Here is a 17,298-nt window from a genome sequence, read left to right on the forward strand (position 1 = left end):
ATTTATTTATGTTTATGCAGTGCTAAGGATCAAACCCAGGGCCTCACCTGTGCTACACAAGCACTCTACCACTGAGCCACTATCCCAGCCCCCACTGTGTACTCTTAATCAAGGCTTTTAAGGCACCTCCCAGGACAGATAGGTACTGTTGGAAAGCTGGTTTAAGAATCCCCACCTGCTCCACATTTCTTCGTCCATATTTATTTTAGCACCAGAATCTCATCCAGGGCCAACAGGTTCAGCTAGAGTCAACAGTTCCTGTATGTGTTCTTTGCAGTACAGCTAAGATAACAGGATTGGCACCTTACTATCACTTGAGTGGGTTTGGGTGTGAAACATGCAATATGAGCTAGTAGGATATTAGTCCTAAGTGGCATGGGAGCTGGGAGTCACTACCCTGATGACTTTAGCTGGGCCCTAAGGGAAAATGCAGTGGAACAGAACAGTGCACGTTGGCTAACAGTAATGTGGAGCTCTGAGGTCAGTAAGGTACAGGAATGCAAGGTCTCAGAAAGCACGCAGCCCCAGTGGCAGCCACCTGCCATCACAGCCAGAGAATATAGGCAGTAGTCAGCAATCCTCCAAATTAGAGTAGTGTTGAGTTCATTTATAGATAAACCTCAGTCACTGGCAGGGGAAGATAGGGAAAAGCATTCAATCTGCAGGGGAGGAACTTGCCGAGAAATAGGCAGAGAACCAGGACCCCAATCAAGGAGACCTTAGTCCAAGCAGAGAGCAGAAGCTCCCCACAGATAAGCTGGGCCATACAGTGAGAGCTAGGAAAGGGCTGGGACTTGAGAGTTCACCCAGTCCCCAGTGGGCTGGGGCAAATGAGGTGTCTCAGATTCCTTCAGGATTCACATAAGGGTAGGAACTGAGAAATATTGAAGAAGTTAGGGTCTTGCAGTCCATTCAAACAAAAGAACAATTCCACCATCAATGTCATCATTTATGGGCAAGGAATTCACCTGGGATTCCTTGACCAGCTTCTCTCAAGATCACGCATCAACTTTTTTTTTTTAATATTTATTCTTAAGTTTTAGATGGACACAAATGTGGTGTGGTGCTGATGATTGAACCCAGTGCCTCCTGCATGCTACGCAGGCATTCTACCACTGAGCCACAACCCCAGCTCTACGCACCAACTTTTTAAAAACAACTTTATTGGGCTATACTTCACACACCACACAATTCACCCTTTAAAGTGTACAATTCAATAGCTTTTTTAGCATATGCACAAGGTTGTGTGACCATCACCACAGTCACTCATCTTTCTAATTAGAATTTTTATTTATTTTAATATTTTATTTCATAATGTTTTATAAATTTTTTGTTTCTTGTTTTTTTTTTTTTTTGATATCAGGGATTGAACCCCCAGGGGTGGTCAATCAATAAACTATGTCTCCAACCCTTTTTATTTTTTGAGACATGATCTCCCTAAGTTGGTTAGGGCCTCACTAAGTTGCTGAGGTTGGCCTTGAACTTGGAATCCTCTTGCCTCAGCCTCCCAAGTTGCTGGGATTACAGGCATTTGAACCTGCATATGCCACCATATCCAGTTTGTTTCACAATTTCATATACACTTGTAAGAAATAATACAAAAAGATCTCTTATATACTTTACCCAGTTTTCCTCAATGATATCATCTTGCAAAACTAGTATAATATCACAATCAGGATATTGATATTGACACAACCCACCCATCTTATTTGGCTTTCTCCAGTTTTACTTTTATTTATTTGTATTATTGTATGTCCCGCACCCCCTGCGTGTTCTCTCTCTCTCTCTCTCTCTCTCTCTCTCTCTCTCTCTCTCTCTCTCTCCCTCTCTCTCTCTCTCGTTTTTGTTTTTGTTTTATACCAGGGATTGAACCCAGGGGCACTTAACCACTGAGCCATATCCACAGTCCTTTTGATTTTTCTATTTTGAGACAGGGTCTTACTGAGTTGCTGAGGGCCTTGCTAAATTGCTGAGGCTGGCTTTGAACTTGCAATCCTCATGGCTCAGCCTTCTAAATCACTAGGATTACAGGTGTGTGCCACTATACCCAGCTATTCTATGCTTTTTTTTTAAATCACCTGTGTAAGTTTGTGTACCCACCACAGTTAAGATGCTGAAGCCGGGCATGGTGTTGCACACTTGTAATCCCAGTGACCCAGGAGGCTAAGGCAGGAGGATCACAAGTTCAAGGTCAGCCTCAGCAACTTAGCAAGGTCCTAAGAAACTTAGCAAGATCCTGTCTCAAAATAAAAATAAAAAAGGCTGTGGATGTAGCTCAGTGAATAAGCACCCCTGGGTTCAATCCCCAGTACAAAAAGAAACAAAATGCTGCAAATAACCAGGTACAGTGGCACACACTTGTAGTTCCAGCTACTCAGCAGGCTGAGGTGGAAGGTTCACTTGAGTGCAGGAGTTTGAAGACAGCCTGGACAACATAGTAAGACCCTATTTTGGAAAAGAAAAAGGGATGCTGAATATTTTCATCACATGAATCCCTCATGTTGCCCTTGATTTTATAACCATAGCTACCTCATTCCTCTTTCCTTCCCTAATTCCTGGCAACCACTACTATGTTCATCTTCATAAGTTTGTCACTTCAAGAATGGTATAGAGCTGGGCATGTGGCACAGGACTGTAATCCCAGTGGCTCAGAAGGCTAAGGCAGGAGAATCACAGTTTCAAGGCCAGCCTCAGCAACTTAGCAAGGCCCTCAGCAACTTAACGAGACCCTGTCTCTAAATAAAATATTTTTTAAAGGGCTGGGAATGTGGCTCAGTGGTTAAGAGCCCCTGTGTTCAATCCTGGCACCAAAAAAAGGTATAGAAATGGAAATACTATATCATGTAAATTTGGGGGATTGGCTTTTTCACTAAGTATAATTCCCTTGAGTATCATTTAAGCTGTTGCATGTTTCAATAACTCATTTCTTGTTATCATGCACCCATTTTTAGTTTAGGAAACTCTTCCAGTGACTTAAAACACTGAAAGAGTGGACCTGGAGGGGGCATTGCAGCACAATGCAGGAACTGCGAAAGCAAAGGGCACAGGCCTCAGCAGAGGCCTTCTAGCCTTGGAGATGTGCCTGGATTCTTGAACTGCACTGAAGCACATGGCTCCCTCGTTTAGTTGAAAAGTGCACAACTTGGTTCTTGAGCAATCAGACGCCAGCAGTTGTCACCACAGGACATCTGGCGTTTGGGGGCTCCACCCATATCAGACCCCACTCTCTAGAGGAGAAGCCTCAGAGGTAAGAAATCATTAATTATAGCAGAGCCCAACCATTGAGTGCTTAACATTCCAGAGACTGTCCACACACTGAGCAACAGTTGCCTTTGGGGGAAGAAAAAACCATGGCAGAAGCCAAGAGGCCTCAGAAAAGCCAAAGGCTCTTGCTTGATTTTTAGAGTTATCTTGGGGAAGATATATTCTAGCATTCTCGATGGTACTGATTTCATATTTTTCTTTCACTCACTGAATACGTAGAGCTGGGTGCAGTGGTGCACCCTGTTGTCCCAGTTACTTAGATTGCTTGAGCCTAAGACTCCAAGACCAGAATGGGCCACATAGCGAGACCCAATCTCAAAAAGAAAACCTATTTGGCGTGGTGATATACACCTGTAATCCCAGTGGCAAGGGAGGCTGAGTCAGGAGGATTGCAAGTTAAAGGCCAGCCTCAGCAATTTAGGGAGGTCTTAAGTAACTTAGTGAGACCCTGTCTCAAAATAAAAAATCAAAAGGGCTGGGGATGTGGCTCAGTGGTTAAGTGCCTATGGGTACAATCCCCAATACCAAAATGAAGAAAGAAAGAAAGAAAATAAAGGAAAAAATAACTAAAGATTTTCTGCTTTTGCATTTTATATTGATCCTGGGATGATCAAAAATGAGTTACCAGTTATGACGTCTGTAATTAAAATACTAATGCACAGACAGTGTGATTACTTCAAATGTATACTCTATGGGTAGTCAGTTGCCTTTATCAAGACCTCTCACTCAATAGTCACACTCCAAGGGCTGTGTTGTGGCTCAGTGGTAGAGCGCTCGCCTAGCACATGTGAGGCCCTGGGTTTGATCCTCAGCACCATATAAAAATAAATAAATACAATAAAAGTATTGTGTCCAACTACAACTAAGAAATAAATATTTTTAAAAAATAATTTTTTAAAAAAAATAGTCGCACTCCAGAAATGGCTACTAAGGTCACTTAGCAATCACTCTTTTTTTTTTAATTTTAGTTGTAGATGTACACAATAACTTTTTATTTTATTTTTATGCGGTGCTGAGGATTGAACCCAGAGCCTCATGCGTGCTAGGTGAGCACTCTACCACTAAGCCACAGCCCCAGCAATCACTATATCCTACTAACACCAGAGGCAATGACAATTAGCATAATAAGTGTTAGAAATAAATTTGCATTGGAAAGAACAGAGGTTTAATAATTTATACAATGGTTGTTAAAGTGGTTTTTTATTGATGAAATCAGTGGCATTCAAGATAGTGGACAGATTAGAATATTCTAGCTCAAACAGGATATAAAAATTTAGTAACTCCTACCTTTCAAGTGGCAATCTTGGGGTTGGGGATTGAGTTCAGTTGCAGAACACTCATCTAGCATGCACAATTTAGTTTGGTTTGGTCCTGAAAAAAAAATGAGGAAAAAAATAAAACAGCGACCTTGACTTGAATCCCTAAAGGGTCAGGAGTCCTGCTGCTGTTTCCAGATTTGTCACCTGACCCCAATAAATGGCTAATTGAATCTGTAGTTAGAATATTATCACATTTGCTTCAGGTGAACCTTTCATGCAAGAGGAATGAAAAGCAACAGATCTGAAATATGTTTGAGCTTCTAGAACAGTTTTTATAACTGCTTTGTGCCTGCTTGCTAATAAATGCTTATATGTGTGGCAGATTTAGGTCTTAATTATTATTGCTTTATTATTACCTTAATTCCAAACTGGCAGCCAATTCTCTCAACTTCCTATAATTATGGGTGATGACTGATATCCACCCATAAAACCTAATGGTTGTGCATAACCAAATTTGTTTAGGTCAGTTCATCACAGTACCCTAGAAATGCACACAAGGAGCCCTAATGGTAGAATCTCTAGAAAGCTCTGAAAAATCCCAAGAGTCATCAAAATTCTAAAGGGAAGATACTTGATAGTGAACAGTGGTCTTTCATGTGTGAGCAACCAAGCTATCTAGATGTCAGATAAGGAGACCTGAAGGGTGTTCTTGGTCTTTGTTGGGAAGGACTTTCCTATGGGTTAATCTCTCAAGGGGCATCTTAAAAAATGTACATTTCAAATCCTTGAAATCATGGGGTACTGATAAACCCTTCACAGCCTTAGGTAACCTACACATCTTTAAACATCTAAAATCTTTGAACAAGGATTGATGGGCAGAGCTGCTCTGTGTATTTCAGTGCCAACCATGTTACACACATCATTTATTTCAATTAATAGAAAAAAATCCCTTCAAGGAAAGTGAAACTCACAGAAGTTGTGAAAGTCATCTAGAGTTCCATGACATATTAAGTGACACAGCTCAAGGTCAAGCCCCATGTCTTAATCAGTTCCTACTGCTAGAACAAAATACCACAAATTGGGTAATTTAGAAATAATAGAAAATTATTTCTCACAATTCCAGAGACTGGGAAGTACAAGATTGAAATGCTGGTAGGTTCAATGTCTGATGTGGGCTTGGTCTCTGCTTCTAAGATGGCACTTTGAATACTGTATCCTCACACGGCAGAAGACTAAAAGGCTCCCTCTCCAACTTCTTTTATAAGTTGCCAATTCCATTCATAAGGGCTTTGCCTCAATCAATCACTTCCTAAAAGCCCAAGTTTCCCCAAAAGGCCTATGTGTTAAAGGCTTGGTTGCCAGCCTTTGGTACTATTGGGAGATAGAACCTTTAGGATGTAGAGGTCTAGTGGGAGGAAGTTAGGTCATTGGGGGTATGCCCTTGAAGGGGATATTAGAATAGCAGCCTGTTCCTAATATACCCTTTCTTTTTGCTTCTGGCCAATATAAGGTGAGCCGTTTCTTCTGCCATGCATCTCCACTACAATGTTCTGCATTACCACAGTACCAAAGGCAACAGAGCCAAGTGACCAGGAATGGAAGCCTCTGAAACGATAGGCCAAAATAAAACACTTCCTCCTTATAAGATGATTTATCTCAAGTATTTATAATAATAACAGAAAATGGACTATCACAGCCCAGAGCCTACTTCCTAATACTAGCATATTGGGATATTGGGGACTTTCTTATTTTTTTCTTTTTTGGTACTGGGAATTGAAGCCAGGAGTGCTTTACCCCTGAGCTACATCCTCAACTATTTATTTATTTTTTTTAATTTTGAGACAGGGTCTCACTAAGTTGTTTAGGGACACGCTAAGTTGCTGAGGCTGTTCTCAAACTTGCCGATTCTCCAGTCTTAGCATCCTGAGTTGTTGGGATCACAGGCATGTGCCACCATGCCCGGCAATATTGAGAATTTTCAACATACAAACTTTGAGGGACACATTCATACCATAACATCTAATTTGTCTGTTTCTTTCTCTTCCATACCACACTGATTCTCATCCTTTGAAAAGATAATGGGTAGACAGAATGGGAAAAGTTAGAAAAGGACAGAGCATGTATTCACAAAACAGTCCTCTGTTGCTAAAAATTATGCTAATTCACCTCTTTCCATCCTTCAATACTTCACTATCATAAGCAATTATAGGAATAAAAAGAATCAAAAGACCCACTAATGTCTGTCTGTTTGTGTGCTTTAGAAATGGATCTCCTTATGTTGCCCAGGCTGCCCTCAAACTCCTGCACTCAACCAATCCTCCCACCTCAGTCTCTCAAGTAGCTGTGACTATAGGCACATGTCACTGTGTCTGGCTAAATCCACTAATGTTGAACCACATAATCACTGGCTTATGTATCATTGTTTGTTATAAACTCACTGTGGGACCATCACATCATATATATAGGTCATATAGCATATATATCACATATTATCATACTTTAGTCTCACAATCACCTAAGAGATAGCTTCTTTTTTTTTTTTTTTTTTTTTTTTTTTGCTTCTATTATTGTTTCAATTTTACAGCCCAAAAAGACAGAATTAGAAGACCTATATGATTTGCCTAAGGTCACAGAGCCAGAAGTCAAATGAAAATCTATTTGGGTTTTTTTGTTTGTTTATTTTGGGTTTTGGTTTTGGATTTGAGGTAGGGGCCTACTATGTTTCCCAGGCTGGCCTTAAACTCCTGGGCTCAAGAAATCCTGCCTCAGCCTCCCACATAGCTGGCACTAGAGGCCTATCATTATCCAGTAATTGTCAACCCTTCACCTGATATTTCATATCTTCTATGAATTCACTCTTGGACTCCAAGAGAGCCTGAGATGTACCAATTATAGTGTGTATCTAATTCTAACATTGTCATCCCCCTGGATGGCCAAGCCCCAAACCCTTGCTAGAGGGCAAGTTATCCCGCCCCAAGTAAGCAGCCAGCTGGCCCCAGTTATAGTTAAGGAGGCTGAGCAATTCCTGCTGGGATTTTCTCTTTTACTGTTTTTTTTTCAGGTTAAGGTCAGTAGGTTAAGCACCCTTTGCTTGGGAAATCTTTGAGGCACTTGAAAACACAAAGCTTTTTATATCTGCAGAAGAGAAGACCCCTGTCACATTAAGAGAAACCCTAAGTGCTGGCCCCACCCTGGAACCATCTGGGCCATGCTTGCCTCCCCCAGCTCTCAGCTCTTCCTTCCCCCCTTCCCCTACCCCTAATCCACATTTGGTTCAGGAGAAAGTCACAATTTTACAAATAGTTTCATGGCCATTGCTTTGAATTACACAACCCCCCGGGTAAACTATGAGATTACAAAATTGAGCTTTAAAAGCAGTTGTTTTATGGTCAGCCAAGTCATGATACTGTCATCTCATCTCACACCAGGGTGACCTCATTCTCCACTGTGGGCCTGAGATGCTAATCAAGAAAGGCCTGGCCTTGGGGAGGTCCAGACAGTGAAGAATCAGTGAAGCTAACGCCCTAAAGGATACTTTGTACTCCCTTCCTAGGAGGGTGGGGAGGAGAATGGGGGAACTGAGGAAGCCTATGCCTCCAGATTCTGCTGCAGAGATTTTAAGCAATAGAATGACAATGGGAGTTTGTTTATTTAAGTCACACTGTGATGACCAATTCAGCTCCATGCCTTATCTAGGGCCATCTAATTCCCACCAATGGGTTTGTTCCCCATCTCTATCAAACTCAGATTCTAGATGTGTTAGCTTTCTGTCACTACAACAAAATACCTGACATATTTAACTTATAAAAGGAAAAGGTTCATTTTGACTCACAGTTTTTTGTTTTTTTTTTAACTCTGGACCTGACAGACTTCACATCTAATGTAAAGTCTTGTTTGTTTTTAAAGAGAGAGAGAGAGAATTTTAATATTTATTTTTTAGTTTTCGGCAGACACAACATCTTTGTTTGTATGTGGTGCTGAGGATGGAACCCGGGCTGCACGCATGCCAGGCGAGCACGCTACCACTTGAGCCACATCCCCAGCCCCTTGACTCACAGTTTTGAAAGTTCCAGTTTGTGTGATCAGGTTGACCCAATGCTTGTAGGCCTCTGAAAGAGATGTCAGGTGGCAATGACAATGGCAGGGAGTGCACAGCAGAGCAAAACTGTTCACCTTATCAAGAGACAGGAAGTGGGGCTGGGATTGTAGCTCAGTGGTGGAGCGCTCACCTAGCATGTGTGAGGCACTGAGTTACATCCTCAGCACCACATAAAAATAAATGAATAAAAATAAAGTTATTGTGTCCATCTACAACTAAAAATAAAAATTTTTCTAAAAAGAGACAGGAAGCACAAAAGAGAGAGAGGAAGGGACTTAGGTCACATTATCACCTTCAAGGGCACACCCCCAATGACCTGAAGACCTCCAACTAGACCCCACTTCTTAAAGGTTCAACCACCTCCCAATAGTATCAAGCCAGAGGTCAAATTTTTAACACATGGGCCTTTGGAGGACATTCCAGATCCAAACTACAGCACTGGAATTTGTTTTGTCCTGAATCAGAAGGAAATAGAAGATATTTCCATCCATACCTAATTAAATGAAGTTCAAGTAAGTGATATCTGACTCTGCTTTGATCTCAAATCTTTAGTTCCAGTAACTTGGCCCTTGTCTTTTCCCTGTACAGGTACTTGTCTTGTACTTATCAGCTCCTGTGATGAGACTCCTATCTTATTCCCTCAATATCTGAGGCTTCTAGTTCCCTGGGTATACAAATTCTCCCACAGCCGTAGGGGTAGAGGGTTTCTTTGCTAATACGTGTAATCCCTACCCAACTTGGTTCCCTTTTTACAACTGGAGTCCTTTAGAATTTTAAAATTTACATGTTTCAATTTTAGACATTATCTTTTGGCTTTCTGGCAGAAAATATTAAGAAATCAGCACTTTGCATGCCCATAATCCCAGAGACACAGGAAGCTAAAGCAAGAGCATCAGAAGTTCAATGCCAGCCTAAGGCAACTTAGTGAGATCCTTTCTCAAAATTTAAAAATAATAAAAATTTTAAAAAGGGCTGGGGATGTAGCTCAATGATCAAAGTGTCCCTGGTTTCAATCTCCTATGCCAAAAAAAAAAAAAAAAGGAAAAGAAAGAAAATCAGCACTCATTGATGTCTTCCTATTTTTCCCTTGTCACCTCCTTGTTTCCTTTATTTTTTTCTTTTTTTTTTATAATATTGGGAATTGAACCCAGAGCCTCACACATGCTAATACCTCCTTATTTCTGTTAGTCACATTAATATTTTATTTTGTCCAGATTTCTAACATACTGATAATGTAAGCCTGTTGCCTGCAGCTGTTTTTCCTTGAGACCAGCTTCTTCCCTAGAGCTGTATCTCCAGCCTGCTGTCAGATCCCTGGATGTCAGCTCTGCTGTCCCACATAGGCACCTCTCTATTGCCTGCTGCCAGGCCTCCCTGGGCCTGACTGCTGGCTTAAACACTACTTGTCCCTGAGCCTGTTGCTAAAACATCCCTTTGCCACCAACTCTGCTCCCTGTAAGTGTATCTCCCTCCTTAGATTCTGCTCTAAAGCAGTGTGGCACCACCCATCTAGTTGGTAAGGGGCACATCCACACCTTTAACCAAAGGTGCTCCTAACATTTTAAATAATCTTAGAAATTTTTTATTTCTTCTCAATTTTAGATAAGACAAAATCAGAGTTTTTGAAATAGTTTTTACTAACAAGTTAAAGAAAATCAAGGGCAATAGCATGCATCCTAAAGATCAGAGATCTAATGGTTTACATTCCAAACCTGCATCTAATCATAGGTTAGATTGGATGGCATTGTATAAGGCCATTTAGATAATTTTCCTCTATTCTTTCTCCTAAATTATTTTTGTGAGGTTGATTTTGCTTTGTCCCAGGAATTTCCTACTTCCTGCAGGAATGGGGTTCAGCTCTCTTCCTCACAAGCGCCTATTAAAAAAAAAAAAAAAAAAAAAGACTAAGCTAGGCATGGTGATACACACCTTTGGTCTCAACTACCCAGGAGGCTGAGGCAGGAGAATTGCTAGAGCCCAAGAGTTTGAATCATCCTGGGTAACACCCCATCTTTAATGAATGAATGAATATGCTCTTTAAAAAAGATAGTGGACTGATCAGTAGCTAATAACTAATGTTCGGGGACAAAGACTCCATTTCAGTTTTCTGTGCCACCTGTAACTGAGCAGTCTAGGCCTGAGCACACCACAATCCTAACAACCTCCAGAACTTTCCTTATGCCCTGCTCCAAGTTGAAATGCTGCTCCTCCTAGACTTAATTCATCTCAACAATACCCATTCTTCAAAATTCTGTTCTAGTGTCACCTCCTCCAGGAAGCACATAGAGCTCCTGCGTATCAACCTCTTGAAGCACTCACAATTTAGCACTTAACTCAGTCAACTCTTAACCCCTATTGCAATATGTAAGCTACTTTAGGCTACACAATTAGTCCCATACCAAATTCTTCTTGACCTCCCAGCAGGCATTTAGCGAAAGCCTGAGCCTGTAGATGGGGCTCAGCAAAGACACACTGAAGATACTTGTTCTAGAACCAAGGTTCAAGAAATCAGGAATTTTTGTTCTTTTGCATAACTGTTTAGAAAATGGACTGCTTAGTGTTGGGAGTGTAGCTTAGTGGTAGAGTAGAAAGAAAGAAAGAAAGAAAGAACTGGGCTCAGTGGCACACGCCTGTAATCCCAGCAACTCAGGAGGCTGAGGCAGGGGGATCCCAAGTTCCAGGCCAGCCTCAGCAATTTAGAAAGACCCTGTCTCAAAATAAAAATAGAAAATAAAAAGGACTGGGAATATAGCTCAGTGTTAAGTCACCCCTGGGTTCAATATCCAGTACCACACACACACAAAAAAAAAAAAAAAAAAAAGAGGAAGAAGGAAGGAAGGAAAGAAGGAAGGGAATGGAATGCTCAAACAATCATACAAAAAAAAAAAACCCTCCAGCCTCCTGGGGGTGGGGGCAGCTACCAAAGACACCACAGGTATTCTCAGGTCATTGAACCACAGAGGGTTAGAGCAGAAAGGAATCTTAATCATCTAATCCCATATTTTTAAACTAGGGTATGCCTACTCCTGGGGGTCCATGGCAGTGTTCCAAGGGGGTCCATGAAGCCACAGGATAAACATGGCATGCTTTACTGGAGTGTCAATTTTATTTGAGTATAAGAAATTTAAAACATTTCTAAATTAAAACAAACACAGCTATATTATGCAGGAGACTGCAAACTTTGAATGCATTTTTAAAACAATATGCACAAAATATTTTTTATTATATTTAATAATTTTATTACTGTTAAGACTATTTTTAAATTAGCTATATCAGGGCTGGGGATATAGCTTGTTGGTAGAGTGCTTGCCTCACGTGCACAAAGCCCTGGGATCAATCCCCAGTACAAAAAAAAATTAAATTAGCTATATCAAAGTACACAGTCATGGTTTCAAAGGCAAATATTTAAATAGGAAAATTATATCTGCTATTTTTTAGAGGATCCAAAAAACTCCACCAGAAAACTTCTAGAATTAATTAATGAATTCAGCAAAGTAGCATGATATAAAATCAACACCCATAAATCAAATGCATTTCTATACATCAGTGATGAATCCTCTGAAAGAGAAATTAGGAAAACTACCCCATTCACAATAGCCTCAAAAAAAAATACTCAGGAATCAACTTAATGAAAGAGGTAAAAGACCTCTACAATGAAAACTACAGAATACTAAAGAAAGAAATTGAAGAGGACCTTAGAAGATGGAAAGAGCTCCCTTGTTCTTGGATAGGCAGAATTAATATTGTCAAAATGGCCATACTACCAAAAGCACTATACAGATTCAATGCAATGCCAATCAAAGCCCAATGACATTCCTTATAGAAATAGAAAACCAATCATCAAATACATTTGGAAAAATAAGAGACCCAGAAAAGCCAAAGCAATCCTTAGCAAGAAGAGTGAAGCAGGAGGCATCACAATACCAGAACTTAAACTATGCTACAAAGCTGAATGCATTTTTAAGATAAAATGTGAGACCTCAAAGACACTTAGAACTTGTGGTAGGCTGATTTGGGTTACTCCATTTGCCCCTTTCCCCTATCCATGTTGGGGATTTCATATTTGCTCTCCTCTGTCATTAGTTACTTCAGTTAAAAAATAAGTTTCAGAAAGACTGATCTCGTCCAGTACTCTCTTTTCACAGGTAGGAAAACTGGGTCCTCAAATGAAAAATAATTTAACCGAAGCCACACACAGTGTTTTTTCCAGTGAGAGCTAGGATAATAACCCACATCAATCAGCACATTTCTTTCCACTACTTGCCCAAGTAACTACTGACTATACATCCTGCTAACCATTCCACACCTCATACCTTTAAACTTGTCGTTGCCAAGAGTCATACAAGCTATCCTTAGGGAAACCTGTGGCATCAGCAGCTCTGAGAGCACACTAAATCCTAGAGTTCCTTTGTATAGTTTCAAATGCAGTTAATAGTTATGTATTTCCCAGAAATTAGACTATAAGTAATGAGATTCAAACCCCTCCCAGAAAAAGGGTGAAGTCTGGGAAACTTGAGGGAGAAACAAAGCAGGGAGAAGATCCTGCTAATTAGAGACCCATAACAGAAAGAAAAAAAAGCTGATTTCAAGATCCTGCATTTTCCTCTCATTTATGTATGGAGATGCTATAAAACTACCTCACTGAGGCTCCAAGGAAACTGGGCCCCACCCCCTGGTCCCCTTATCCCCCTCTAACTTGGCTTCCCTGTCTGCCTTAGACTGTGAGACTAAAATAATCACCTTCAGGCCAGGTGCAGAGGCACACACCTGTAATACCAGAAACGTGGGAGGATGAGGCAGGAGAATCACAAGTTCAAGGCTATCTGTAGCAACTTAGTGAGATCCTAAGCAACTTAGCAAGACCCTGTCTCTAAATAAAAAATAAAAACCCTGGGGATGTGGCTCAGTGGTTAAGCACTCTTGGTTCAATCTCTGGTACTACCACTACAACTACTACTACTATTAATACTACTACTAATAAAATAATCACCTCAGGGGAAAAAAAGTGACTTTGAATTCAAAAGAACCCAGCTTCACAATCATCATTTTTATTTCTTCTGTGTAAATCTGCAGGGGCTGCCTGTTGATTCATAGACTTACACACACTTATGGACACCTCAAATCCATAATTCTTGCTGTTCTATAGACATATGCAAATTCTTCTGCACACCTGTCCCAAATACAAACATAAGCACATATTTGTGTTGTTGGAAAAATCAATACAAACATAGTCTCTGCCCACACTTCTCCTCCCTCAACAGCCAGTCCCAGATGTACACAGCCACCATTGATAGCCTCATTCACAGTCACACACACCAGGTTGAGAAGTGACCCAAGTTGCCAGGGTTAGAGCCACATTCCTTGGTGTCCTGTTCCTCTCAGAGAACTAACGGATCGTTTCACAAAGATGTCATCACCTGCCGACTAATGTCAAGTTACAGCCAGAATAAATGGTCCATTACCTATCCCCATTACAGGTAGGCACACAGGAGAATGACAGCAGAGACAAAGGACACTTGTAGCTCAATGTCACTGCAGAAGACTGACCAGACAGGTAAGATGGGGGGCTGATCCAAGTCAAAGAGATTTTCTTTCCTCTCTGGACCCAAAAATTGGGGGTAGGGAGACTAAAGATAATCTTTTTGCAATCTTTTCAAACTCTAGATGCAGATACCTGAAGCAAAAGAAAAAGAGAAGAGAAGAAAAGATCAATTCTGTTTTTTTTTTTTTGTTCCTTTCTTTGTTTTTGCAGTGATGGGGATGGAACCCAGAAGTTGGCACATGCTAGATAAGCGTTCTACCACTACACTGCACCCCACCAAAGAGTGTTCTTTTAACCTGGGTTCTTCCTTGTCCAGAAGATGATTGAGATATGTTATATTACTTACTGTCTCTCTTTCTCTATCTCTATCTCTCCCCCCGCCCTCTTTGTACCAGGGACTGAACCCAGGGGTACTTAACCACTGAGCAACACTCCCAGCACTTTTTATTTTTTATTTTGAGACAAAGTCTCACTAAATTGCTTAGGGCCTTGCTAAATTGCTGAGACTGGCTTTGAACTTGCTATCCTCCTGCCTCAGCTCCCCAAGCCACTGGGATTACAGGTGTGTGCCATAACACCTGGCTTATATTACTTTCTCTTTGAGTAAGACCCCCAACTCTTCTCAGAGGAGTGCCTTGATCAACAGCAGTCTCTGGAGTTAGATCCCAGGTCTGAATTTCAGCCCCACCATAGACTACTTGTATGACCTCAAGCAAGAGACTTAACCTCTCAAGCCCTCAGTTTCAACATCTGTTAAAAATGGAGATAATGATAGTATTAAAGTGCCTGTCACTTAGGATGCTCAACAAATGAATTATACAAATGAGCAACTTCCTGTGTTTTCCCAGGCCTCTAATATCTTACTATTTGCTTGCCCACCCAAGGCTGACAGTGGAGTTACCCTGCTTCTGACACAGCCCAGAGAGAACAAGAGTGGTCCAATATCACAATTGAATTTCAATTGATTGCTTTTGTGTGACTGGGCCATTAAGCAATGTTCTTATCTACTTCCTCAGGTTAAAAAGAACAAAGAATAGTTCAAGGAAATTTTGGAGGAAATATGGTTGAGGCCAGGAAAAATGTAAATAATATTAAGAACAGTGACAATATGTGCCAGACACAGTTTTAAGTACTTCTTACATATTATTTCATTTAACCTTACAGAAACCCTCATCATCTGCATCATAGAAAAGAGGAAACTGAGGTTCCAATACCTAGAATGGCTTAACGCTGGGATTATGAACCCAAGTAGTCTGACACTAGAGATGGAGTGTTCAACTACTACACTATACTGCTGTCTGCATAAAGTAAGGAAGGCAGAAGTAGGGGGGAGGGAAGAACACAGGACAAAGGAGCAATACAAGTTCTTTTTGAAGTAAAATGAGGTAGTCTAGTGTTTTGGTTAAATCCTAACTTAAAATCAAGGGTTAAGAACTACCTGAGTTTAGGCTGTGGGTGTAGCTCAGTGGTTTTTTTTGTTGTTGTTGTTCTGTTTTGAGCCTTACATGCTCAATGCTCTGGGTTCTATCCTCAACACCACTACCACTCCCCCGCCAAACACCTGGGTTTAAGTCCTACCTTTGCTACTGGTTATTGAATCTATTTTTGTCTCAGATTCCTCATATGTAAAATGAGAATAAATATACTTCTTAGAGTTGTGATTAGGTTCACAAGAGATAATGCATGTAAAGCCCCCAGGATAAAGCTTAACATGTGCTCAATGCTCAAGAAATAGGAGTCACTGATGTTATTGACTGCACCCCCTGCAGGATTTTCCTAGCAATACAGCTTGTTCAGGGAAACTCAACTAGGAAGGGAAAACAAATTATAAATCATCCAGAAAAATGAAGAAGTGGGCAGATTACAGTTCTAGACATGCTTTTACACTTCTTAGGGGTGTGTTCAGGGAAGGATTTGAGCACCAGCATTATCAACATCACCTCCTTCCTTCAGAAATAGAGCCTGGCATGTTGCCCCCACCTCTTTTCACTTGTAGCTGAAGTCAGAACTCTTTTTCTTTTCTTTTTTAAAAAAATTATTTTCAGAACTCTCCCTTTTCTTAAGGAGTCCCCCCTATTTTCTCTTCACATAAATTGCTTTATTTTTCACATTAACATTGTGAAGTATTGGGATAAGATGTAAGAGTCTCAGATGTGTGGAGTATCTTCCATGTTCCAGACAGAACGTTGGGTGCTTTCCATCAGTGCTTTCATTTCAACCTCACAATACCCCTGTGAAGTGGTACATTTATGTCCACCTTATAAATGATTCTCTGAACCCAGTGAGGTTTATTTTTTTTCCTTTTTCTAATTGTACTGGAGATTGAACCCAGGGGTGCTCTACCACTGAGCTACATCCCCAACCACTTTTACTTTTTATTTTGAGAGAGTCTCACTAAGTTGCCAAGGCTGGAGTTGAACTTCCAATCCTCCTGCTTCAGCCTCCTGAATCAATGGGATTCTAGGTGTATGCCATCTTGTCCTGCTTTCTTTTTATTTCTTTATTTAATGTACATATTTGTCTCTCAACCCATATAACCAACACAATCCTGGTCTGAGGTTGTATCCTGCTGAAGATTTTCTGCAAACTAATATATTCTGAAATTTCACTGTCCTCAACACATCAACCTTTGTACAATCCCAAATCCCATGAATAATTGGTCCTAGTGGGTCTGAGATCAAACTATAAATCTGCTACTTATTAGCTATATGATTTTGTCCCAGTCATTTAGCCTCCTTCTCTCTTTTTTTCACTTTTAAGATGGAGATGACACCTCTACTCCACAAGGTTGTGAAAATTAAATAACTTTCACAAAAGTGTTCTATTAATCAGAATTCTTTATAGAAACATTATTTAAAACAGAATCATCAGGGGCCTGGGTTGTGGCTCAGTGGTAGAATACTTACCTAGCATGCATGAGGCACTGGGTTAGATTCCCCAGCACCACATTAAAAAATAAATAAATAAAATAAAGGTGTTGTGTCCATCTACAACTAAAAAAAACAAACAAACAAACCAGAATCATCGGTCAGCTTAATCTCAAAAGAGCCCAGAAGGGCAATGGAATGCTTGTATCTTTGACCTTCAACCAAGTAGGACTCCAGATCTGCCAGCTGTGTGATTGGTGACTTTAA

Source organism: Marmota monax, unplaced genomic scaffold, assembly GCF_021218885.2.
Source record: "Marmota monax isolate L192 unplaced genomic scaffold, Marmota_monax_Labrador192_F-V1.1 WCK01_AAM20220418_F8-fsc00192, whole genome shotgun sequence".
NCBI classification, from domain to species: domain Eukaryota; kingdom Metazoa; phylum Chordata; class Mammalia; order Rodentia; family Sciuridae; genus Marmota; species Marmota monax.